Source organism: Sorex fumeus, unplaced genomic scaffold (assembly GCF_029834395.1).
Source record: "Sorex fumeus unplaced genomic scaffold, SorFum_2.1 ptg000014l, whole genome shotgun sequence".
Taxonomy (NCBI): Eukaryota; Metazoa; Chordata; class Mammalia; order Eulipotyphla; family Soricidae; genus Sorex; species Sorex fumeus.
In genome coordinates this window covers 17,914,807-17,941,898 of record NW_026606071.1, presented here as the reverse complement: position 1 = coordinate 17,941,898, position 27,092 = coordinate 17,914,807, and the positions used below count along the sequence as shown (strand labels likewise).

The 27,092-nt window shown below is 37.9% G+C and overlaps 1 protein-coding gene across 2 annotated transcripts in view; it reads right to left on the bottom strand.

The window, feature by feature from the left end:
- SPATS2L (spermatogenesis associated serine rich 2 like) overlaps nucleotides 1–27,092 on the bottom strand; it is a 199,766-nt gene that overhangs the window by 157,857 nt on the left and 14,817 nt on the right. For both annotated transcript variants that reach the window (XM_056111822.1, XM_056111821.1), the window contains exon 2: nucleotides 16,797–16,846. The gene's annotated coding sequence lies outside the window, so the exon portion shown is untranslated. The remainder of the gene's footprint in view (nucleotides 1–16,796; nucleotides 16,847–27,092) is intronic.

Genomic DNA, 27,092 nt, shown 5'->3' with positions numbered 1-27,092 from the left:
TTTAGTGCATGTGTGGTGGGGGCCATACCCGGAGATGCTGGGGGAGGAAGAGAGAGCATGGAGATTCCTAAAGGTCAAACTCAGGGTCCTGCATATTCACTGCATGAGCACTACCAATTGAGCTACATTCTCTGACTCCTGACATATATTTCAAATGTAGGACAAAACTGACTACAATATCACTGCATTTGCCAAAACTTATGAATAAGGAAAAATATAGGATATCTCCCCTCATGGCAATGAACCATGGCCTAGGAAATGCAGAGGCCTCCATGAAAGTCAGGGTATGATTTGAAAGGGAATCAGATGTTGTCAGGATTTAACAGCTGGTGGGGCACAGAAGTAAATTCTTTGTGACTCCCTAGTAGGGAGTTTCCCACCATCTGTTGAAACCTGCCCTGAAATGCTCCTATTCTGTTCTGTGAATCTCACCATAAATTCTCCCTGAATATACGAAGTTCAGGTGGGTAATCAACAAGTGATGAAATAATCGGACCTTTGCACGGCCTTTCTTCAGAGAAGCAGAAGATAGGAAAATCTGAGTAAGTGAGCGAGTGAGCAAACAAGCAAGTGAGTGAGACACAAATAAAACAAATCCTACTTATCTATAATACTTTTATCACTTGGCAACTTATAAATTAAAAAAAAGACAGGGAGTCCCTCACTCAGCAATTTTTCTGAGTACATCTAGAAAGTGTAGACCTGGGATCTGAGAATAGGAAGAAATCCCAGAGATGACACAATAGGTCAAGATTCTATATTCTGTATAGATTTGGAGGAAGACTAATAATCTCTGCTAAATTAGGTACATGAAAAATCAATTACTGTTCACAATCCTGGCACCATCCACATGAACACGTATACTGAAACACGTTTACAATATGCAACTGAAATGCATCAAATGAGGTCTTTCAGTTATATGGAAACCATCATTTTCATATGGTTTGGTTCACATAGTTTCTTCAATTGAAAAGAAAATTTGTTGTTTTTTTCTTCTTATTAGGACAGTATATGTTCAGAATGGGGAAGCTAGGAGACATTATATTTCTAATTCATTTTCTAAGAATATACGGGATACCTCTATGCATTTTCGTAACATTTTATCCTTTAAGAAAATAAAATGGGCATTTTTTGTTTATTTTTGATGACACCTGGTGATGTGAGGGGTTACTCCTGGTTCTGCACTCAAATTACTGTTGATGGTGCATGGGTGACCATATGAAATGCCTCTGGGGATTGAAATGGGTAGGCTGCATGCAAGGCAAGAACCCTTCCGCTGTACTATCTCTCCAGCCTATATAATTTACATCTTTTAATATTCAATCTGATCCACATCATCCATAGTAGCTGAATAGCAATTTACTATATGACTAACATATTAAATCAGTCATATGTACATTTAAACAATTTCCTATTTACTCTTTAAAAAAAACTACACATTACCAACTGCCTCCTATAGCTTCATTTACTTGAGTTGAACACATATCAAGTGCTTTAATCAGTTCAACCCTTAATGAAAAGAAATTCATTAGGCAGTGTTAGAATGACATAACACATCAGGTAGAGTGCTAGTCTTGCATGAAGCCATCCTGGGTTCGATCCCTGCATCCCAAATGGTCCCCCAAGCACCCCAGGTGGGTCAGGTGGGTTACTTTATCTGAAATTATGTCATGTGTTAACTATAGAAACTTGTTATGTGGTTTTTATAATAGAAGCTCCCTATTTATATTCCTCTATCTATGACTGAATTACATATTTCATTTTGAATTTTGGGGGGATCTGATGCCTCTATTATGTCCTATTTTTCGGTACTTTTTTGTACGCTTATTTATGTTCTGAAAATGATTCTAGATAGCTAACCCCTGGTAACATTCTTGTAGTTCTCTGATTAAATGTGTCAGCTAGAAAATCTACAGTAAAAGTTATGCTCCCAATTAGATGTCAGAACCAGTTTATAGTCTGACATTTTAATGAAATGATAGAAATGACATCTGAAGTTAAGATAAAATCAACAAGTACCTGCAATCCTGAAAAACAGAGGAATAGAATGTGCTGTAAGACCACACATTTTATTTTACATTTGTATTTACTCACTTTTTATTCCACCTGATTCCAAAAAGGACATAGAGAAGCTTTTCTTTTTAAATGTTTTCTAAGTTGGACACTTTCATATCATTAAGACTGCCAACTTCTTTCCCAATATAAGGATATTCTTCTATTGTAAGCCCTTGCTATATTTGGAGACTGAGGGGGAAGGATATTGTTCTTGTGCAGAAAGGAGGTAAAAATAACTGAGTATGATCACAGATCCTGCCTGGAAGACCCCTGGCCCGTCCTAAAAAAATACCAGCCCCATAAAGAAAATCAGCAACAATTCAAGCTCAAGCTTGCTAAACAGCTCTAAGAAACACAAAAAGTCAGGTCTTTGCGCTCATTACTTTCTCCAAGGGACTGCAAGAACTCAGGTCTCAGGTTCTAATAGTCATAGGAGCCAGAAAGTAGAGAAGGCAGACAGCAGCAGAGAAAGGGAGGCAACTTCCATCTCACCTAGACCTGCAACAAGGAAACAACTCTCTTCCATTTGGTTTCTCCTCCTCCATGTCCTCTCCTTTTTCCCTTACCTGTCCTCTTAATCTTCCAGCTCAGTCGTCCCTTGCTGGAGTCTGATTCTGATCTCCTGCCCCATGTTTTGAAGTGAGTTTTTGTTTTTGTCTTTTGCAGTCCCTGTCCTGTCCCTGAATTTACTATCCACCTAATACACGGGCCTAAATCTGATCTGAGAGCCCTGTGGGGGGCTGGCCTTGAGGCAAGGTCCCAGGTCCAGTTTACACCTCAAAGGACACTTCGTAGTAAGTCTGGTATGTGCAGAAATTTGATTTTAAGGAAATCAATTTTGTGGAATTTAGAAAAAAAAAAGGTCAGCAGACATTAAGTGCTACATTAATGGGTTCTAAGGGGATAGGTGTCATCGAACTTCCTTGGCATATCAAGTACCGAGTTTTGCTTTTCTTTGTGAAAACCAAAGTTTTCTAAAATTGCTATTAAGGCACACATTGTCTTCATCTGAGCCAGCAGTATATCCTAGGATCAAGTACCCCACTAACAAAACTCATCTAGTAACAAATAGCCTATCAATAGCCACACTTAAACCTGATGTTTCAGCACTTCATAATCTTCTCAGTCTCTTCGAAGAACTATTTTTTTCGATCCTCATCACAAGGTAGTAAAGGTAAGAGTGTATCAGAGAAGAAGACACTTAGGTACACATCACACTCACACTACTCAGGTGGTTGAGCTCAGTGGTTAAGGATGTGGGCACTGAAGCAGACAGCCCAGGTTCAAGTTCAGGCCCTGCTCGTGGTTAACTGTGTAAATATGGGCAACTAACCTCACTGTGCCTCCGTGTCTGTAAAACATAGGAAAATAACACTAACACCCACACCTTTATGGGCTCTGGTATGTTGATATGTAAAAGCAGTCACATAATTAGGAAGACCCTGAGCAAGTGCCTGGCACAAAAAGCAGTTCAGGAATGTTCTCAAGACTCCGTTCCCAAAGCCAAGTGTTTTTAGGCCAAGCAAGGTCTCCTTATCTTTTAACAATTATATTGCTCCTATGATTCATAATTTTATCAATGCAGAAATTAGCTGTTTCTCACAAAAGAAAAATTCATGATAAAAGGAAATCTTGAATTAGATATAATGACTCTAAAAAGAAGGGGCAAAAGTTCAAGTCTGACTTCTTACAAGGAACCCATTTATTTTTGTTTCCAGCAAAATACTGTGCACAATTTAGGTATTTTCAGTCTTTTAAGAGCACAAGAAAAGGTCAAGATAAATGAAAGTAATATTTGTGTAGTCCATGGTGACTGGCAGGGGTCTGTTTCCCATGGCCTAGTCTTTGATGGGGATAATGAAGCACTTTGCTGTGCGAGCCCCAACCCAAGGGCTGTGCTTCCCCCGCCCTCCCTGTTTCCCTTGCACCCACTCCAGGTGAGCTTTCTGTGGAGAGGAAGACAAAGATCCAGCTGGCAACTTGAAGTTCCTGAAGAAGAGCAATTTCACCTAAGGAAGAGGCCAGCAGAAAATTGGCAAAGTGATGTTACCAGGATGTATTTTCTTGTTTCTAGTTTCTTGTAGCAGTGAGTATGGGGGAGAGTGAGGGTGGAGAGGATGGTGGCTAGGATGCCAGAAAGAACAGAGAGACCAACCAAGACCAGGTATTGGCATGCACACGAAAATACAGATGGTTAAAATAATGATGTGAAAGGGACAAGCTTACAGAAGCCCTTTAGGCAGGAAGCCAGGTTTTAGACCAAGAGTAAAGAAGAGTGTCATGAGGTTCTGTATACACAGGTATGTCGGACGACCAGATAGGAGTCATTTCTCAATCCTTTTGCTCACCATGGGGCTCTGAGCTGTCTTCTACAGCTTTCACTGGTGAAGGGAGCCAAAGGGCTCTTCCTAAGGCATCGCATGCAGAGGCACAAGAGTGAACAAAAGATTCAACAAGGAAAACGCAAGTGTGGCGGAACCCAATTCAGGAACTTGGGATATCTCTTCACAAGGTTACATATGACAGGAAGTCTCAATTCCAAACCATAAGTATATTAAACATTAAAACACAAAACTATGTACTGTCTACAAGTTCCATGTCACCAGCATAAAAATAACATAATGGGGCCAGAGAGATAGTACAGAGGGTAGGGCACTTGCCTTACACGCAGCTAACCCAGGTTCAATCCCTGGGATCTCATATGGTTCCCCAAGCCTGCTAGGAGTAACTCCTAGTGGAGAGAGCCAGGAGTAACCCCTGAGCATTTCTAGGTGTGGCCCCAAAACCAAAAATAAGCAAAAAGTGTCATGATGACATTTATATGGCACTTTCAAGTTTATCAAAATAAAGGTTTCTGAAAGGGGTATTATCTGCCCTCCCCCAAATATGTTTTTTAGATCCCCATATTATAATAATTTTTAGAATCAAATGTGTGTAACTTTAAACATTTTTTAAATCTACAAACACTACTCATAGAATTTTATCTGTAAATTCCATACATAAAGCAAGACGTTGGGTTTTAAGTACAAGAATCTATTAAAAAGATATCTAATATCTTTTAGAGTGACTAATTAAATATAATTTAAATAGTGAACTAGATCTAAACATTGCCAAAACTCTGCACAGATCATTATAAACCTATTAATAAATAGGTTTAATAAATATAAAATTCTCCTATTTAAATGCTCCATAATAAATGCTATTTCCAAACCTGCAGAAATTCTGGAGGGCAGGATGGGGAGGGACACTATAGATGAATAATTATTTTTTTAAAAGACTGTAAAATGTATTAAAGGATATCCCCCAGGTGTATTTAAAAACATTTTTTATAAAGCATACACAGAAAGTATGCTATAAGATTTAAAGAATGGTAGAATAAAAATGATTGTGTCCTATTTCCATAAAGCTTCATAGAAGAAAAGTCAAAATTCCTTCCAGCTTGCTGAGTTAACAAAAACTGTTGGTCTTACTCTTTGCCTGATGTACAATAATAATGTGCTTTTCAGAATCAAGAACTCACTTTAGTTTTTTGTTTTTAATTTAGGGAAAGGGGACACTGTGAACCTTAAGTAATGGTATTCCAGTTGACATAATATAGCATGCCTGGAGGGTGATGTGCACTTTGTACCCAAATTTTTACTAAATGTCCTGTCCTTGAGATATAGATTAACACTGACCCTCAGTCAGTAGATTATGTGCTTTGAGATTTTTTTCTTCTCCCATTCTTTCAATTCTGTTAAAAGTTTGTGCTGATGTAGCACCTTTTGATCATCTGGTTTCCTATATGACTGACAACATACATTTATAAGACACTGCCTCGCTCTGGGAGAAAGCTGAAGTCTGTAGAAGGGAAGTGAAGCTGAGAGCTCACCCTTGCCCTTGGCCATTGGTGCTAAAAAACTGATGTTTTTTTTCCAAGGAAAATATCTTTATTTTATTTTATTTTATTTATTTTTGTTAGTGAAACACCATGAGGTACAGTTGTAGACTTACAAATTTTTGATGTTTTAAAAGCAAAATCCTGAAAAAAAGATAGTGTCAGTATGGTAAGAACCCTAGAAGCCTATTTGCACAAAGAAAATGTGATACAAACCAAAACTCTTCATAAGACATATTAACTTCTGGAATAAGGCAAATGAACTTAAGGTTTTATCAATTCACTCGATATCACTGTATTTTTAGGTCTTTCTAAATTTGGGTGTATTTCTACAAGTCCGTGGTCCCTCTTATGATACTGTTTATGTCTTTTGTGACTCCTGCCACTGCTGTAATTATTATGTATATTCAATCAGTTATTTCTTTATTGTCTGGCTTTCCCTCTATGTATTGGAAGATCCCACAGAACTAACATGGGCACTAAGTCCTTGATAGAGTCAAGCCTAGAATATATCTGGTCCAATATATAATTCAAAAATATATAGACCACGGAAAGAGCTGTTGATTACATTCACTCATTGAGTAAATATTAATTGAACATCTCCGATATACCAAGAAATAAACATAGCACTGGATATACTGTGAATAGAAGTGACAGTTGGTAGTCTATTATAGGGTTAGCTGAACACATCATGTACTATCTTGCTAAGTCTTTAAGCAGGACACAAGGAAAGAATAAAAAGCAGGACACAGGGAAAGAAGAAAAAGGAAATAAAAAAAAGACACACTATCCAGAATGAAAGCTTAGAGCACAAAGCCACGTCTTTCCTACTGTGATTTCATCTCCCTGACTGTTGCTATAGGTAAGTAACACAGACCTCTTATTTGGTTGCCAGAGCCATTTTCAAGCTCTCTGTTAAAAAGCTTTGCAAAAGCCTTATAAACAATCTTCCTCGTCCAGAAAATGTTAATGCTCAAGGTATCGCTTTGAAAGAAAGGGAAAATTCCTTTGAGATTTTTTTTCCTCCCTAACAAGGAATGTAATTAGGCTTTTACTTGGCACTTGGTCAGTTTCCATAGCCAAGAAATCTCAAAGTTAGGAGAACAAAGCTACCAAGAAGCTTTTGCTATTGACTATGGCTGGCTAAAAGTTCAAGGGTTAAAACCTAAGAACATTTTCCCCCTTCACTTTAATTTCCCATGTAAATGGCTTCCAAAGCTTAGAGGGCTCAGAATGAAAAATCCTTTCCATTACTTTATTGAAAAATCATATATGCTGTGATTTATTGCAATGCTTGTTCTTTCAAAGCATTAGCCAGGACACCTGCAAACCGTTGGACAACAGCTGCCAATACAAGTCTAACATTTCAAGGGTCAGCACTTAAAATCTGACGAATAATAAATCATCCCTAAAACCAGTGCAAGGCACAACTAGTTGATAATGTACTGAAAGGTGGTTAAAGTGTATAAACGATAGATTACATTATAACTTACCACTTTGGAAACGAAGGCTAAATAAAATAGTATTTGTTATTTCCACAGGTTTTTTGTTTCTGTTTTAGGGCCACACCCAGCAATGCTCAGTGGTTGTTCCTGGCTCTACACTCAGGAATCACTCCTGGCGATATCTGGGGGACCATATGGGATGCCAGTGCTAGAATTGGGTCCATCACATGCAGGGCAAACACCTTACCTACTGTACTATCTCTCCAGCCCCTTACTGCCATATTTCTTCCTAAAGGATTGTTTCTCTGAGAAATATATTTCTTTCTTAAGAAAGAAAAAATTCACTGTGAATTTAATATATATATATATAAAATTGGTGATTTTACATGATCATACATGCTAGAAAAACAAAGCGTTTCTGCACTTTTTATAGCCTTACAGTGATTATTCAAAGGAGACAATATTCAACTTAGGACTTATTAAGGCAATATTTGAAAGCAATATTTTACTAGTTTTGAAAGATATTCATCAATATTTCAGGCATATAAGCATTTTTATCATCTCCATTCTGAAAATATTACAATTAATTGCTTGAGTCCTGGCGTAACAAATTCTATGTATTAGATATCTGTTTTGTGTAGAAATGGTTTTATATATAGTCTGTTTGGGATTGGCTATAATTTATTTATATATACTACAGTTAGTTCACAAGAAGAAGAAAAATAAGGCCCTTTAATAGTAGAACAAGTTGACCATAGCATACAAAGTCAGTACAACTCTATATTGCCTTTCCACCTTGCATAAAATATTAGTAAAGAATATGGTAGGAATATTTGAAGAGTATGGTAGGAATATTTGATTTAATGCTTCCTTTTTAGTAGAGCTAAAAGTAAGATTCAAACCTTAGAGCAACTATCTAAGGATGGTCCTTGTGATCTACAGGGAATTCTAAGCATTTAATGAAACTGAGTTCAAGCCCAGAGTCTATCTATAGAACATGAGAAACCTAGGATCAATTAGATGTGTTGACATTTACTGAAGAAAAAAGCTCTATACTTGCAATTCTTTGATTTTTTTCAATGAAAAAGCTTTGGAAAAAGATGAACAGTAAGGATATATACACTGAATATCAGTTGTGGGCAGAAACTCATAGGGATCACTGACTATCTGAGGTGGTGCAGGTATGTGGAGTGAAGAACAAGCAGGAATCCTGTTTGCTCTGTGGCCATCTCATTTCACCAGAGCTTAACGCCTCGGATCATGATCATTCCCTTTAGTTGACTAGATGTTTTTACTAGAAGTCATACAGATGGCGCATGGACACACAAAAAAGTGTTTAATATCACTTTATTATTAGAGAAATGCACATCAAAATCACAATGAGATATCATAGCCCACCTCTGAGAATGGGCTCTATGAGAAAGATACATCAAGTGCTGGAGACAATATAGAGAAAAGAAATCTGAGACTAATGAAAAAAATCCAAAAGGAGTAATAACAAATTATATTGGATAGCTTCAACAGGGAACGAAAGATCAAAGAAATGATCAAGCCAGAGAGCTCTCTGGTGGTGGAGGAGCGCAAGAGACTCACTGTCAGTTAGCAACAGGCACAACAGAGAAGCAGTACAGTATTGCACCACGCTCTGTGAGAAAAGACAGTAGCCCTGAACACTTAACCCATACCAACCAGATATAACCTCTCAGACAAGGACTTTAAAGTAGATATGTGAAGAATGATCCTAGCGTTAATAAGGTCTGATAACCCACTACCATCAGACCAGCTGGAGCAATAGCAAAGCGGTAAGGCGTTTGCCTTGCAGGTGTCCGGCCAGTGACCTAGGTTCGATTCCTCCACCCCTCTCGGAAAGCCCGGCTAGCTACCTAGAATATCTCGCCCGCATGGCAAAGCCTGGCAAACTACCCATGATGTATTCGATATGCCAAACACAGTAACAACAAGTCTCACAATGGAGACGTTACTGGGCCCGCTTGAGCAAATCAATGTGGAGAATGTGTTCAAAGGAACAATGAAATGGACATCCAAAAACACAAGGGAATATGAGTGCAGAAATGAAATGAAAATATGTAAATGTAAATAAGAATATGCATTTTATGATATTGTATTAAATGGTTTTAATTTTCTTATTTACATAATTTACATAGGTCAAAATCATATAGTAATCACAAATTGGCTCTTTTACTGATTTCGTCTGATAAAAAATTTGACATTTGGGGCTGGAGCGATAACACAGCGGATAGGGTGTTTGACCCGGGTTCGATTCCCAGCATCCCAAATGGTCCCCTGAGCACCACCAGGAGTAATTCCTGAGTGCATTCAGGAGCCAGGAGTAACCCCTGAGCATTGCCGGGTGTGACCCAAAAAGCAAAAAAAAAAAAAAAAAATTGACATTTCTTAAAATTTTGTTGGAATAAACAATATAAAGTAAATTTGTTATGTGCCTAAGGGGTCAGCTTGGGATTGGGAGGGGAACTGGATATACTGGTGGAGGGAAGGTCACACTGGTGGTGTTGGAACACTAAGTGCTTGAAACAACTGTATAACAAGCAACTTTGTAAATCAGTGTTTTTAATTACTGTCACTGTCACTGTTCTCCGTTGTTTATCGATTTGCTCTAGTGGGTCCAGTAACATTGTGAGACTTGTTACTGTGTTTGGCATATCGAATATGCCACGGGTAGCTTCCCAGGCTTTGCCGTGCAGGTGAGATACTCTTGTTAGCTTGCAAGGCTCTCCGAGAGGGGCGGAGGAATCAAACTCAGGTTGGCCATATTGGCTGTGTGCAAGGCAAATAAATGCCCTATCCACTGTGCTATCACTCCAGCCCAGTGTTTTTAATTAAAAAAAATAAATTTAAAAAAATAAAGAAAAGAAAAAATCAATGAAAAATAGCAGAAGATGGAAAAATAACTCAAAATAAATGAACAACAAACAAGAGAACTCTGGGATGAATTCAATCAAAACAATATAAGAATCACAGGAGTTCAGAGACCAAAGAGAACAATTTCGATGAAGAAGCATTCGTCAAAGAAATCATCAATAACAAATTTCCAGAATTAAAGAATACATGCAACCAGATGCAAGAGGCTCAAAGGGTACAAGCTAAAAGACTCAAATTAAAAGACTCCAAAACATATCTTAATTAGAATGACTGTATCACTGCAACACTATCATCCTGTTCTTCATCGATTTTCTCGAACAGGCATCAGTAACGTCTCCTTCGTCCTAGCCCAGGGATTTTAGAAAGTGCCACATTTGAGGTTCTTTCAGGATCAGGGGAATGAGACCCATCATTGTTACTGTGTTTTGGCATATCAAATATGCCACGGGGAGTCTACCAAACTCTGCCATGCGGGCAGGATACTCTCGGTAGCTTGCTGGGTTCTCCAAGAGTAATAACTAGATAATAAGAGGTCATTAGAATGACAAAAACCATAAATAGAAATAGAATACTGAAAGCAGCAAGATCAACAAAGGAAATTACATACAAAGGAGTATCCTTAAGATTGGCAGCAGATTTATCAAATGGACCCTGCAGACCCAAAGACAATGGTGGGATATAGTTTGAAAAATAATCAATGAAATGAATACCTCATGGGAATATTTTACCCAGCCAGACTCTAGTTAAGATTTAGAGGACACACAACTTTATTGATATAAAGAAGTCTATGAAGTATATAAAGCTCAGGAACTTTATAACTGGAACCAACTTTACAAGAAAAACTGAAGGAGCTATTTTAAGACAAGATAAATTTCATGGGCATGCCAAACTTCTACAGAAAGATGGAAGAAATTCCATGATAATAATATCGCTCAATGTCAATGGCCTAAATTCACCAATTAAGAGACACTGAGTTGCAGGATGGATTAGAAAGTTGAACTCAACCTTCTGATGCCTATAATAAACATATTTGAACAGTAAGGGCAAACAGACTCAAAGACCAAAGTTGGCAAGATAATATTTCAAGCAAACAATCTCCACAAAAAGGCCAGGGTGGACATACTGATATCAGACAACAACAACTTCAGGATTTATAACTAAGAAAATTTGTGAAATTGTTATAACCCACAATGGTGTTCTAAAAGTCAATGAGGATTTACTGGGCTATTTGTTGCTAGTTGAGCTGTCTGTGCTATTGCTTTCATTATTGATCTTAGTGGGCTTATATGCTACTTTCCCATCTAAATTGCTGTGCTCCCACTGGGCTATCAGTATTGTGGTATTAGGAGGTGTTGTATGGCCATGTATGAGACCACATACTCCAGGAGCTCCAGAATCTGTAAAACTAGGACAATTTTTGTTCAACCCCACTCCCAAGGAGGCTCCAGAGTTTTCAGCTCAAAGACCGGTAACATTTTGTTGTATCAAGCAATATAAAATAATTTATATTTGTATAAGTACCTGCTAAGGAGGCAGGATTGGGGGATGGGTGGGCAACAGGGGATGATGGTGAAAAATGTTCACACTGGTGATAGGATTGGTATTGGAATAATGGATACCTGAAACAACTATACTATGAACAACTTTGTAAACAATGGTGTTTAAATAAAGTTAGGGGGAAAAGTGATTAAAGACAGAGAGGGTCATTACTTAATGACCAAGGGATATGTACATCAGCAAGAACTCATAGTCCTAAACATATATGCACTTCATGAGGGAACCAGCAAAATACTTAAAACAACTGTTAATAGGCTTGAAGGAAAACATCAACACCAATACAATAATAGTTGGAGACTTCAGCACTGATCTATTACCACTTGGTAGATAAACCAAAGTAAAATTCAGCAAGAAAAGATTGAATTTGAAGAAAGAAATAGAAGGGTCTTAGGAAATATTATAGAGAAATTTTAATTCCTAAAAAAGCAGAATTCATACTCTTCTCCAATGCACAAAGGGCATTCTCCATGGTAGACCACATTGTGGGCATGAAACATACCTCTATAAAGTCAAGAGGATAGAAATTGTATCAACTATCTTCTCAGACCATGGTGCACTGAAAATAGAAGCCACAGAAAAGGAGAAATAACTCAAACACCTGGAAAGTAAGCCACTCACTACTGAACCTGTGAGTCAAAGAAGAAATCAGAGAGGAAACCAAAAGATTCCTGGAAACAAGTGGGAATGAGGACATAAGCTACAGTAGCTGCAGGATACAGCAAAGCAGTATTAAGAGAAAAGTTCAAGGAAGAATGGGCCCAAATAAATAACCTAACTACACACTTTAACAAACTGGAAATGACCAACAAAAGGAGTCCAAAGCAAGCAGGAGGAAGGAAATAACAATACTTAGAGTGTAAATTAATGAATTGGAATCCAAGAAGTTTTTAAAGACATTAGCACTTTAGAGAAACTTGCTTTTTGTTAAAAGAGAGGTATGAATACTATAATTTCTTTGGTATGTAGAAAAGCATATTTTACACATGATTTCAGATGGGATCTCTACAAGGTGTGAGAATGGTTGCTATCCTTAAGAAAAAAATGCAACGAGGCTAAGAGAAGGTACTGTGGCTGGACTGCCAGCAAGTGTGAGAACCGAGGAAGGTAATTCTAGTGCATCTCTTGAATATTTTATATTACATACAGCAATGAGAAATCTCATTAAAGCATTAGATATGTCTTCTCTAGATTTTAACTTCTTTATTAAATTTTACTATGAAATTAAATCCACTTAATTTTGTTATAAATAGTTTGCAAAATTCCAGTGAATTTAATGATGGCCAGTATAATATCTACAGAGAGAACAAAATATTCATTCAAATTTTAAAGAAATTTTTCTGCTAAAGATTTCAATTTAAATTTCATACTGATCAACCATGGAAAACCAGAGATGTTAATCCTGCAGTCAAATTTGGGTCTACAAATACAAATAAAAATGATTAATTCTTACATTAGAATTTCCATTATTTTATTACCATCCTAACTATTCTCTACATGGAATACAAAAATGGAAAATAACTTAGTTGAGAATACTGCAGAATCAGTGAAATTCATTCAAAAGTGTCCTGTTGTCTTATTGATAGAGCACATCATAGCTAACATTTAATATTGCAATACTGCACCAGATTCAACCCTGTGAGGTAGTACTATTACTAGTACTATTTACATTTTACAAAAGAAAACAAATTACAGAGAAGTTAGTTGACTAAGATCCTGTAGGACTACAAGTATTGGCGAATCCAAACTATACTTCCCAATGCCTCAGTTTAAGCTTTACCATACCTCCAGGCAACAAGTTAGTTTTTTTGCTTTGTGTGGTCTGCACTGTAATTATTTTGATAATGACAAGAACAGTTCTTTAAGGTCAGGCCAAATGTGTGAGTCACAGAGGACAAAAAAACTATATAGATTAGTTTTAACTTATGAAAATCTTGTGAAAATGATTGTAACTAAGCAACTCTCTCATAATTCTGGGAGAACTAATTAAGAAATGAATTAAGGGATTCTGTGGATACCCAAACTAGTCATTAGGGCCCTAAAATCTGGAGTTCTGGTATAAATCCAGCTTTGGCACTTGCATCCAAAATAAACATGACCAGATAAGTATACCAAAGCTCACAATTAAAATTGATTTATATGACTTATGTGTTCACATGAAAGAGGTCTCTTCCTAATTGAATTCGGACACCTCTTCAGTTATTGTGGGTTTCATCTGCCATCTCTCTACTCTTTTGTAGTTATTGGCATTAGGATTATGCTGAGGGGGAAATCACCTTAATCAGTGATGCCTGCAGGAGGAGCATAAAAAGATAAAAGCAGAGCCTTTGAATTGTAATTAGAAAATTCCTTATGTCTGTTCGTGGGACATATGCTTGCATCTACTATCAACTGGCAAGATGAATTACTGAATGGACCTCCTATGTCCACTTGGGATAAACAGCCAATATAAGTAGTGTTCCAATATGTGATTAGAGTAATATTTTGCATGCCAAAACATTCTTGCTTTCTACCTCTAATATGATTAGTGGCAGACAGCTGGAGGCATCTCATTCTCCTCACAAAAGTATGATCAAAATTGTTTTCAATTGGTACATCTTCCCATCAAGCTGTTTGTTGCCTTCCAGCAGAATAATCAGAGTTTCTGATTATTTGGTATGTTCCAAGAAAACAAGGAATTGATTGTGCTTTTGCTTGCCTGATGGGGAGATGGCTGCCAGATCTACATAGTAACTTTACAATTTCTAACCAAAAGAAAAATTGATAAGCAGTACACAGAAGACTGAGAAAGCAAGAGTGACTGCTTGTGTATGTATGTGTGCATGTGAGACGGAGAGGGAGAGAGAGAGAGAATCAATCTGAAATTTCCATAATAATTTACTTTGAACAACTACAAAAAAGCATTCTCTTGATAATTCAGATTTCAGATATGAGGAAGAAAATATTCTGCTTCACTCATAGAAAACCAACTCCCATCAATGTTAATGGCTCTTTTAACAAATCTTTTAAATATTTGCAGTACTCACTACTGACTGAAATTTCAGATTTATAAAAAAAAATACTCAAGCTTAAAATGAAAGGGGCTGGAGCAACAGCACAGCGGGTAGGGTGTTTGTCTTGCACACGGCTGACCCGGGTTCAATTACCAGCATCCCATATGGTCCCCTGAGCACCGCCATAAGTAATTCCTGAGTGCAGAGCCAGGAGTAACCCCTGAGCATTGCTAGGTGTGACCCCAAAAGCAAAAAAAAAGTGCATAAAAATATTCAGGTATAAAAAGATCATCTCTTTGGACCATCTCCATTTGGAATTTAAGATCATTAGACAGAGCCTGGAAAAGAGATGTTTTTTAACATTGAATCACCAGGAAATTAACTTAAATAAGCAAGACTGCTGAAGGGAAAAGTAAAATATTTCATGGTGAGTAGGACGGACTTCAAACACATGCTTTCTAGCCAACAAACACTTAAAAAAAAGTCTTTTCTATATTTATCACACAATCCCAGACATGCAATTTATAAATAAACACTACAAGTTACCAACACGATGAATGCAAATTGACTGTATTCCCTATATATCTAACTTGTCCAAGTTAACACTAAAATAACCTTTGGCCTCTGTCCTAGAAATCAAACTTTTTTGTAAAGAAATTGACTTAAAGTTGAAGTTGTTAATTTTTAATAAAATATAGACATAAAAGAGGATGTGCACATCTTTTCCAGCAAACACTTTTTATGTAACCATTTATATACCCTAATGGAAAACATAAAGTTACCCATTCAGGAATGTTAATCTTAACATGGTTCACTTTACACTTGTAAGCAGGAAATATTACAACTCTGTAAGATAAATACAATTTTCCCATCTTAGAGAGGAGCAGTTTCAGAGAAGTAGGTGACATGCAAATATTGCACAATTCATAGGCAGCAAAAGCAGAATGCAAAATCCAGACTATCTGGTTCGAAGACCTGTTTCCTCTGCTCTAGCACTAGCACCAAGCAGCACTGAACATCCCAAGTCAGACTTCTGGACTCACTGGAGCAGATGCTTCTAAAATGGTAACAATGGGGGCCAGAATGATAGTGCATCTGGTAGGGTGTTTGCCTTGTATGCAAACAACCGAGGTTCTATCTCCCATATGGGCCCCCAAGTACCCCCAAGCGTGACTCCTGAACACAGAGCCAGGAATAGTCCCTGATCACTGCTGGATGTGGCCCCAAAACAAAAATATAAAATGCAACGTATTAAACATATTAAAATATAAAATGCAACAATAGCATAGATCAGACTGGAGCGATAGCACAGCGGTAGGGCGTTTGCCTTGCATGCAGCCAAAATGGCCGACCCGAGTTCAATTCCTCCGCCCCCTCAGAGAGCCTGGCAAGCTACTGAGAGTATCTCGCCAGCACGGCAAAGCCTGGCAAGCTCCCTGTGACATATTCGATATACCAAACATAGTAACAACTGTCACAATGGAGACATTACTGGGCCTGCTCGAGCAAATCGATGAACAATGGGAGGAGAGTGACAGCACAGATCACTTTAAGAAAGCCCACTGTGAAGAAAGCAAGTCAGGCAGGGTGGCTCCAGAGTCCACCACTCTTAATCACAATTCTTTTAAATATCATAAGCACAGCTTGTGATCAAGAAATAGTAAGGTAGTATCTTGAAGCAATCCACATGCATCAAGCAACTCCAAAGACACTCATAGAACTGTTGATATAAGTGAAGCAGGATGTATGGGTTAAGACTTGCTCATATCAGGTCCAGGACCCCCTGTATCCCCCTTACCCCATCACCAGTGACTTAAGTCTTCTTGCCTACAAACAAAAACTCTGCTGTTGGAATGCTGAGAGGCCAAGAAAGGCCTTGAAGAGACCTCACTGAGAGAACTGCAGGCACTGGGACAGTTTGTCATGTGGGCAGGACGGTAACAGGGGAAGAAAGAAACCATCTCTGCTTACCTGGGAATGCAGGAAGATATCCCTGAAAACAGCCTGGGTTCTGGAGTGTTCTAGGAAAAAAAAAATTAGGAGGTCAACTCACATTTAGCAGCCACCCCACCATTTCCATCACACCTACCTTCAAGCACATAATTCTATGTCAGGAAGACATAGAATTAGGCCTTGCCTGTGTCTTAATAGCCGTGGAGGTGAAATAAATGCGAGATACCTCAGTTTGTCAAAATAAAATGTGTCGAACAAAATGTGTTAAAATATTTTCATCATAGAATGAGAATACTGGAAAATATAAAATGAATCAATAATAACAGCAGAATGTATTGTTTATTCAAAAAATATGTATCATTGTTCTAGGGTTTCAAAATGGGCTAACTTGATCCTCTGGGCTAGAGACTATTACTTTTAGTCTGTATATATAGAAAATGAGGTATTAAAAATCTTATCACCTGTCTCATAAAAATATATAGGGTAGGAAGGTATTGCTGAACTTTTAGACCATCAGCCCCTTGAGACTGAATTCTAGATCACAATAATAGTTAACTAAATAAATGGTCACTATTACTCTTGCAGTTATATCCTCTTCTCTGAGAGACTGTGATATTCACAGAACCCCAAGGAACTTGCCATCTGACAAGATCCATTTAGGCATTAAGATGGGTGCCAGGCCTTATGTCAAACAATCACACACTCAATAGCAACCATGGCTTTAAGTGTTCCTTATGGACGACTCTCAAAAAATTAGAATTTGATCTGCCATTTGACCCAGCTATAGCACTCCTGGGAATATATCCCAGAGAGGCAAAAAGGTATAGTCGAAGTGACATCTGCAATTGTTTGTTCATTGCAGCACTCTTTACAATAGCCAGAATCTGGAAAAAACCTGAGTGCCCAAGAACAGATGACTGGTTAAAGAAACTTTGGTACATTTACACAATGGAGTACTATGTAGCTGTTAGAAAAGATGAAGTTATGAAATTTACATACAAGTGGTACTACATGGAAAGTATCATGTTAAGCGAAATGAGTCAGAAAGAGCGGGATAGACACAGAAAGACTGCATTCATCTGGGGAACATAAAGCAACAAAAAGGGAGACTAACACCCAGGAATGGCTGAGATTAGTACCAGGAATTCTGCTCCATGAATGGAAGGCCAGCCACATGTTCTAGGTGAAAAGAAAGCTCAGATAGAGAAGAGAGCACCAAATGAAGGGTGTTGTGAGGACCCTCCCAGGGTGGGAGAAGCATGTTAAAAGTAGTCTATAGACCAAACATGATTGCCACTCAATGCCTCTCTTGCAAAGTACAATACCCAAAAGAAGAGAGAGAGAACAAGGGGGAATACCCTGCCACAGAGGCAGGATGGGACGGGGGGGATGGGGGGTGGGGGTGGGATGCTGGGACCCGTGGTGATGGATGACGGGCACTGGTGGAGGGATGGGCACTTGATCATTGAATAACTGAAACCCAAGCACAAAATTTGTAAGCCTATAACAGTACCTCATGGTGTTTCACTAATGAAAAAAAAAAGAGGAGAAAAAAAAAGAGAAAGAACATACCAATGCTTCGTATTAAACATTTGATTCTTATTGTTCAAAAAAAAAAAAAGAATCCCTATGTATTCAATGCTCTGGGGATTGAAATCCTCTGGCCTAGATCAACCTGCCTGAAACAACTGGGGAATGACAACAAGATGGACAAGAGAGAACAGGTCAGAACCTTGTCTCTTGGGGTAACCTCCAGGCCTGCAGGTGGATTTCATCTGTATGGGAGACTGTGGACCTAAAGGTTCTTAAACCCTATAATCTACAATTCTACTCTGTCTTCTAATTAAATCATCCTTCCCCACAGCAGTCCATTGTAAGACAAAAAAATCAGAACTCTTCATTTACCTGACATGTTGACTGACCACAATGCAAGACACTTTAAACAGTGCCCAGGATAGCCACACAAGACTAGCCCTATACTTTTTTAGGAGTGCTAGTCACTTTACAATTAGCTCTGCAAACATGAGGAAGTGTTAATTTAGCAAAGCATAGCAACAGGAAAACCAGAGTAGAGTTCAAGGCTGAGATGAATGGGCCTAGTCTGCCGGTTCCAACAGAGCTCAGGTGTGATATCAAAGAATTTAGTTCTGGAGCAAGACCCAGGGTTCCAGTGTCCCAAAACTCAGCAGTTTGGGATTTGAGAACCAGCTAAGCTGATCGGACAGATAAGACTATCCTGAAAAATAAAAGGTGTAAATCAGACACCCTGTGCACAAGTTTAGATTGAGGGCTAGTTTTGATTCTAAAAGAAACAATTTTACTGGTTATGCAATAAACCAGAGAAAAGGATTCAACTACTTATTTGAATTTCTTGACTTCAATAACGTCCATGAAATGGCCATTTTGATGAGTCTTTTCTTCTGTGTGTGTGTGTGTGTGTGTGTGTGTGTGTGTGTGTGTGTGTTCCTACAGGCTTCTCCAAGAAACATTTACTTTGACATAGACACTACAGATTTTCTTTAAAGACCAGTTCATCACACAGATATATTTGCATTCACTAAAACTCCTTGGAGGGGAATAATTCAGTGACTATACACTTCCATTAAAAAGTCATTGATTTTAAAATATGTTTTTCAAACTTTTGACAAAATAATTTTCTTATTTTCTTTGTAAACCACAAAAGGAAAATGTTGTGTTGGCAATGCAATAAATAATATGCATTGTCAAATGAAATATTAAACATTTATAGATTTAATTTTTAATACAGACTTTTAAAACATACCCCCAAATTTCCATTAATCTTTGACATAAGAGGAAGTACCATTTTGGTAAATTTCATCTCTTGCAACAACAAAAATAAACAGAAGATACTTATGATTCTTAGAAAGAGAAATAATGGTTTCTTTAAAGGATGACTAAATGCAACATACAATTTTAGAAGACACAAAATTATAGAACATATAAAATTATTTTTATACATATACTGGTAACAGATAAACTCTCTATGTTTTATCTCTACCAAGGTACCCTGTACATATACAGGTGTCTAAAGATTTAATTTCTAAATTGAATCTGAAAGGGATTCCAAAGAGATAATGGCAACATTGTTGGTGTGCCTGCATAAGCTTCAAAGATGACAAGAACAATATATAAATAACTTTCTGAAGCCTGAAGAGGAAAAAAAATTAACATTTTAGCAGTAGTCGTTCCTGAGTGAAGAATTATGATTTCCTTCTTTTTCTTCATAATTTTTTTTACCTTCTGAATTTCCTATAATGTGTTTTGTTAATCCCATGATATATTATGAAAAATCACTTGGTATAAAAAGTGAAAAGATGATGGAGTCAGATAAACTTGGATTCAAAACGTTTTCTACCCTTACTATCCTTATCAGCATTCAAGTCACACATAACATGAAAATAAGCAATGCCTTAAAGTATCCTTAAAGCCTGTTAAAGGTGAGATATTCTAAGTGCTTGGCACAGAGTAGAAGCCCCATAAATGATCATCACTCTTCCACTCACAGTACAATGGAAAGATTTTGGGGGGTTCTAAATTGGTACTCTGGGTCATTTGTTTATAGAAAGCACTGACTTTTCAACAGATTACATGCAGAAATTTTCTAACAATCAAGGCTCAGAAAAAGAGTTAAGAATAGGTTTCCACCACACTGCCCTTCCCATTACAATCATTAGATTCCTCTGGTGTGGTGTGGACTCTTGGATTCACTTTTATCTGTCACTATGCAGAAAAGCCTCTGGTTGATACTGAAGGTTCCAGGAAGCATTAAAGCAGCCCCACTGGAGAAGGAAAGAACCCTCAGTTCCCACCACTGAGAAGCTTCCCATAAAGTTACCACTCATTAGAATGCAAGCAAACAAAGGAAATTGGATCAGTTCACTGAAGGGTGTGAGAAAAAATGACATATTTCTTCCTTTCCTTTTCTTAATGTTAACTATGTTGTTATTACCATCTTATTCATCTGAATGTAGTTCAGTTAAATAAATAACTATATATGTACATATATTCAATAAAATATATTGTTGGGATGGGTTGCCCTTGGATATGTGTTGTTGTACCTGACTACAGGAGAAACACTTATTTAACTGGCTTTAAAAACAAAGGTGTTTGCTGACGTGAAAATAAAAAAATATCAAAACCATGAAAAGCCTTATATATAGGTCAAATCCCATTTCAGCTCACTCCACAGGGCTACCCAAAGTCATCTGCTATATTGAAATTGTGTTTTAATTATGCTTTCTTGAATCACAAACAGTAATTTTCATTATAAGGGGATATTCTGCATAAATGAATATTGGAATAGATTTTTGTGCAGAACAATTTATATTGAAATTATTATAGAAGGAAGGAAGGAAGGAAGGAAGGAGGGAGGGAAGGAAGGAAGGAAGGGAGGGAGGGAGGGTGGGTATGAGTGGGAGGGGATAGGGGGAGGGAGGAAAAAAGAAAGAGGAGAGAAAAGGAAGGAAGGAAGGAAGGAAGGAAGGAAGGAAAGAAAGAAAGAAAGAAAGAAAGAAAGAAAGAAAGAAAGAAAGAAAGAAAGAAAGAAAGATAGATGAGTGGGAGGGGAGGGGGGGAGGGAGAGAAAAAGAGAAAAGAAAAGAAAAGAAAAGAAAAGAAAAGAAAAGAAAGAAAGAAAGAAAGAAAGAAAGAAAAAGAAAGAAAGAGCAAGGAAGGAAGGAAGGAAGGAAGGAAGGAAGGAAGGAAGGAAGGAAGGAAGGAAAGAAGGAAGGAAGGAAGGAGAGGGAGAGGAAGGGAGAAAGAGGAAAGGCAGGCAGGCAGGCAGGCAGATGAGGAAGGAAGGGAGGGAAGAAGGGAGGGAGGGAGGGAGGGAGAAAAAGTGAGAGAAAGGGAAAGAAAATTACCATATACTTAACCCATTCTTTCAATATGGCAAGCATACCTTGCTTTATACCAAGGTATTTAATGTTTCACCTTTTTTCAATTTGATTACTCTGTTCCTCTCACAGTGCCTAGTACACATATGTTAAGGAATAGCTGATGCCATAGTTGGAAGCCTGTCTCATGAGCTGGGGGAGAAGGCAGCTGGAATAGAGAAGGCATCACTAGGACACTGATGGTTGGAGGAATCTTTCGGGATAGGAGATATGTGCTAAAAGTAGATAAAGGACCAAACATGATAACTTCTCTGTATCTGTATTGCAAATCATAATTCCCAAAAATAGAAAATGGAGGAAAAATGTGGGGGGATACTGGGGACACTGGTGGTGGAGAATGTGCACTGGTGGAGGGATGGGTATTTGATCATTGTATGATTGAAACTCAAACATGAAAGCTTATATCACATGGTGGTTCAATAAAAAGAGAGAGAGAAAGTAAATACAGAAATTTCTCAAAATGAGTAGAGCAAGGTATCACCATTACAGGTGTTGTGCATGAGGAGTCTGGGTACCCAAGTGCTTCCTGCTTCTAAGTGGTCAAGGAGGCTTATCTAAAGTGTTCAGCACTTGACTCTCATTCCTCATCCCTGGAGAATACAGCAGACATTTAAATCATTAATTCCTGAAGCACCTTAAAAGCAGGTCCCTGAGAACCACCAAAGCCAGCCAGCAAACTCCGTGAGGAAGGGCATCACACCTGCTGATAAGTGATAAAACCCAGAGAGATTTGCACACATAACTCCAGGGAAAGAGATAAAGGACACTCCTAGGATTCAAGCTTACTTTCTTGAAGACAGACTCAGAAATAGTATCTGAGTTCTTACCAACATAACCAGGTCTGGGGAAAACCAATGACACGTTCAATAAACTGGCATGGACATGACTCAAGGTCAAAAATCCTAATTTCCTTGTTCTCTTTCCTTCTCCCCTCGAGTAACATGATTGCTTTAATATTCAGTGTTTACAATGCAGTCTTGTTATATATTTCTACTAACTTTCTTGGACAGTCTTTGAAAATAGAGTCACGTCTCAGTGGTGACAGGTTAGAAGGTGGGGGGGGGGGGTCAGGGTCTGTAGGGCCAGGGATTGAAATCTGGAGCTAGAACATGACATGTCTGCAAGGTGCTCTACTTCTTAAGATCGCTCTAGTTCAGATACCCCCATCCCATTCCCAAAAGTCAACAATAGGCATCAAGTATACAATTAACAATTTTAACTTCTATCTTGGAACAACAGAGTGACATACCTACTTTAATAGAGGTTTATCATATTCAGAACAACCTACTGAACCCAGGGGTATTCCTCCTTTTCAGAAGAACATTCCACAGAAATGAGCATAAAACTGAGATTCTATGCCAGGCATTAGGGAAACTTTCCAGGTCAGAGAAAGGGCATGCCATTGTATATTTTTGGGGAGCAGCTCAGTTAAGAGCTAGTAATGTCTAATGAGGCTGGTCTCAGTAGTGGTACACTTTTTATATATATTTGACAAATGTTCTCATATACAAATACTTTTAAAAATTTTATTTTTATGTAGATAAAACACAATTGTTGATACAATTCTAGAATTAAATTTGATTATATAACAAAGCTCCAGTATTAAAATCAGTAAGTAGAAAAAATGATGAGGGGTCTAGAGCAATAGTACAGTGGGTAGAGCGTTTGCCCTGCACACAGCTGACCCAGGTTTGAATCCCAGCATCCCATATGGTCCCCTGAACATCGCCAGAGGTAATTCCTGAGTGCAGAGCCAGGAGTGACCCCTGTGAATCGCCGGCTGTGACCCAAAAGCAAAAAGAAAAAAAATGATGTGAAAATTGTTATATTTGATCGCAGGGATATTAAGTCTTTAAAAATTTATTAAGCTGTTGTAAGTTGAGCCATTTGTGTTATTGTTTTAATTTGTTGAGTTTGCGTTGGCGTCTACATTACTATCCCATCTAATTTGGTGTGCCCCTATTGCAGTTTCAGTGTTAAGGAATTAGGAGGTGTGGTATGACCACATAAGCAGCTACATGGTCCAGTGTCTTCAGGATCTATGGTCTGGGACAACAAATCAACATGGCAGTGTCTTTGAAAGGTGGGCCTGGCTGCTGGAACTTCTGAAAGTATGAAAGGTTGAGGGGAGGCTACCCATCCCAAGTACAAAAACCACCAGTTCTCAGCTTGAATACCAGGTACCTGAAGCTATTTACAGTTTGTTGTTTCTGCAGAGAATATTGATGAAGCAGTGGAGGTGAGCCCTTGGCGTGGCTGCAGTAGTGGGGAGTGGGTGAGCTTGCAGGAGTTTTAGATGGGTGGGTATTGGGTCCACCCACCTCCCAAGGGTACCCTGAAGTTTTCAATTGCGGGTATCAGTATTTCCATGAACATTAGGTTGCTTGGCATACATCTCTGGGGGGATTTAGAATAACAGAGCAGAGGTGAGTTAACATGGTGGTTCCCATGGGACGTGGGAGTGATTGTGGGAAGTGGGTGTGATTGTCGGGGTTTCCAGAAGTATGAGGCATTGAGGGGAGGCTACCCACCCAACTCCAGAAAAAACAGAGTTCTCAACCCAGGCACCAGGTCCCTGACATATGCAAATACTTTTAAGTAGCAAATCAGCTCCTCCATTGCGTGACCTGTGGCCATTAAATACTAACTTGGAAACTCACCAAAAAAGCACTTTGAGTTAATCAACTGGTTTGTTCAATAAATTTAATTCTTCAAATGGCCTTTAACTACTCACTGGTCACTATCACCATGTGAGAGTTGAAGTTCAGTGACAGTAAAGCACTGGACCCAGGGTTATCTTGAATATATCTGGAACTTCCATATCCAATTCTCAGCTTACATGAGAAAATGACTAGTTTAACAGGGATGACAAATTTAATTTATTGGGCCCTTTCTACCTTCATTTCCCTGTCAGGGGGCAGGCTATAAATAGGCCAAGTTGGTAGTCCCATTCTGTGACAATGTAAAATCTTAAATTACTGGACTAGGGATTATACTGCTTCTCCCTTACAAGAACTAAGCTAAAATGATTGAAGAAAACTCAAACAATTCTAAGGCAAGATGTATAAGGACAAGGATTATAAAAATCCAAGAATTCAAAAACAGAAGATGGCTATCTGAACTAGATAAGAGTTAAAACTTTCAGATATGAAGTACTAGTAGGGATTTCTTTTTCTTTTTACAAGGAAACAAAACCTACAAAATGAAAAATCAGGATTACCCTTAGATGACAACTCCAATTGTTCCTTTGTTCCAAGAAACAGTGCCTAATATACTGAAAGGCAATACCCATACCCTGATCTTTATATTAATTATGCCATTTTTTCCCTGACAAAACTGATTGCCACTATACACTGTTAAGTCAGATTTGAGAGCTGCCAAGATAAATGTTCCAAATGGCTGACTTTTTAAATAAAAGACGACCTGTCAGTTCACCAAATAATTCTTTGGGGGTTAATCCCAAGATACTTTATATCTTCCCTACACTTACACATAGTCATGTTTATATGATGATTACAGCTCTCTCCTGTATATTACTATTTACAGATCAGGACAAAGGTCTTTTTCCATTGAGACCTTGATATATATACACAGAATGATTACAGGGAGTATCAATTTTCTTCGGCTTTTATTATTGTTTAATTCTTATATAGATTCATGGGAAAAACTCTAATTCTAGTCAGATTAAGTAATCTTGGCAAACTCCACACAAGTAAACAAAGAAGACTTTTGTATTATTGTCTAAACATTTTTTCTCTGAAGTTTTCTTTCATCAAATAATCATATCAATGTTTTATTTCCCTTAGCTAACACCTTATTTAAATGAGGCTCAATTCCAAAACATATAAGAACATACGCACACAAGACGCACTGTAGTGAGTAAGCCAAAAGTTCCAGCCAAATGTGCTATCTTTTACGTGGCACCAAGTGACATTTTGTAAAAGTACAATGGTAACTATTCATTCTGTCAGCCTCTGAAAAGATAGGCATGAACTGCATGCCAGAATGGAAAAGCTTAAGCATTGAAATCAGACAACTCTTGGCATAACCTCTCTACCATCATTCTCTCTGTGACCTTGGGGAACTGCATATCTCCCCGCAGAGCTTTTTCATCTGAAAAATGGGAGTAACAAATTTACCTCAAAGAGGCTGCAGAAGTTAAATGAGAATTTTGCTATAAAAGACAGCATATAAACTGACACATTACTAGACACTAAAGAACTGTTAGCTTCTTTCTGCTTCTCTATAAAATGCCAGTAAGTGATGTATTTTGAATCTGTTATCTATACAAAAAACAATGTAATGATATATTAACTGCAGTGTTTTTCATGTCAGTAAATAATTAAAAGTCTTAAGCATAAGGAAATGATTGTAAAAGGTATATTCTAAATTGTGAAATGCGTGCCATCATTTCAAACATATTTCAAAAAATATTTTATGACAAAAAATTGTTTCCTTAGAATTTAAGTGAAGAAAGTAAAAATAATGTGTATTACAACAGTTCATATTTACTGAGCATTTACTGAGACATATACCATGCATTTTACATGTTTACAATTACAATAAACCTACTAGGTGCATACGTTTATTATTCTCATTTTAATAGAAGCAGAGACTTGGTAGTTTAAGTAGTTTACAGTAACTATACAAATAGAATCTCAAAGTGTCTCATTCCAAGGTACATTTAACTACTAAATCTTCAGTAAAATTCTCTTAGATCTACTATAGTGGGAGCCTAAACACATAGACATCACAACAAAAATAAATGTATGCACATCTGCACTCCACAATAACACATACATGCATATATGAGTGAAAACAGACCAGAGGCTAATGGTAACACAAATCTCTAGGTGATAAAATTTTAGCTAATTTTATTTTGAGGGCAGGAGTGGGAGTCAAGCCACACCTGGTACTGCTCAGGGATTACTTTTCCCTCCATACTTAGGAATCACTCCTCTCAGTAGTTGTGAACAGCATGTGCTGTCAGGGATCAATCAGCCTCATGCAAGGTAAATGCCTTAATCCCTGGACTTTTTTTTTTCCTTTTTGGGTCACACCCAGCGATGCACAGGGTTTACTTCGTTACTCCTGGCTCATGCACTCAGGAATTAGTCCTGGCGGTGCTCAGGGGACCATATGGGATGCTGGGAATCAAACCCGGGTCGGCCGCATGCAAGGCAAATGCCCTACCCACTGTGCTATTGCTCCAGCCCCCCTGGACTTTCTTTCTGGCCCTAAATTTTAAATGATTTTTAAAAATTTATTTGATTATCTTTCAAAACTCAATGAGCATTACTGTTTTGAAAAATGTGACTCCCTTATAAAAGATAAGGTGCTATACAAATAATAGTTTTTATTTCATTTTTCAGGTGCCAGGAATTAAACACAGGGTTTG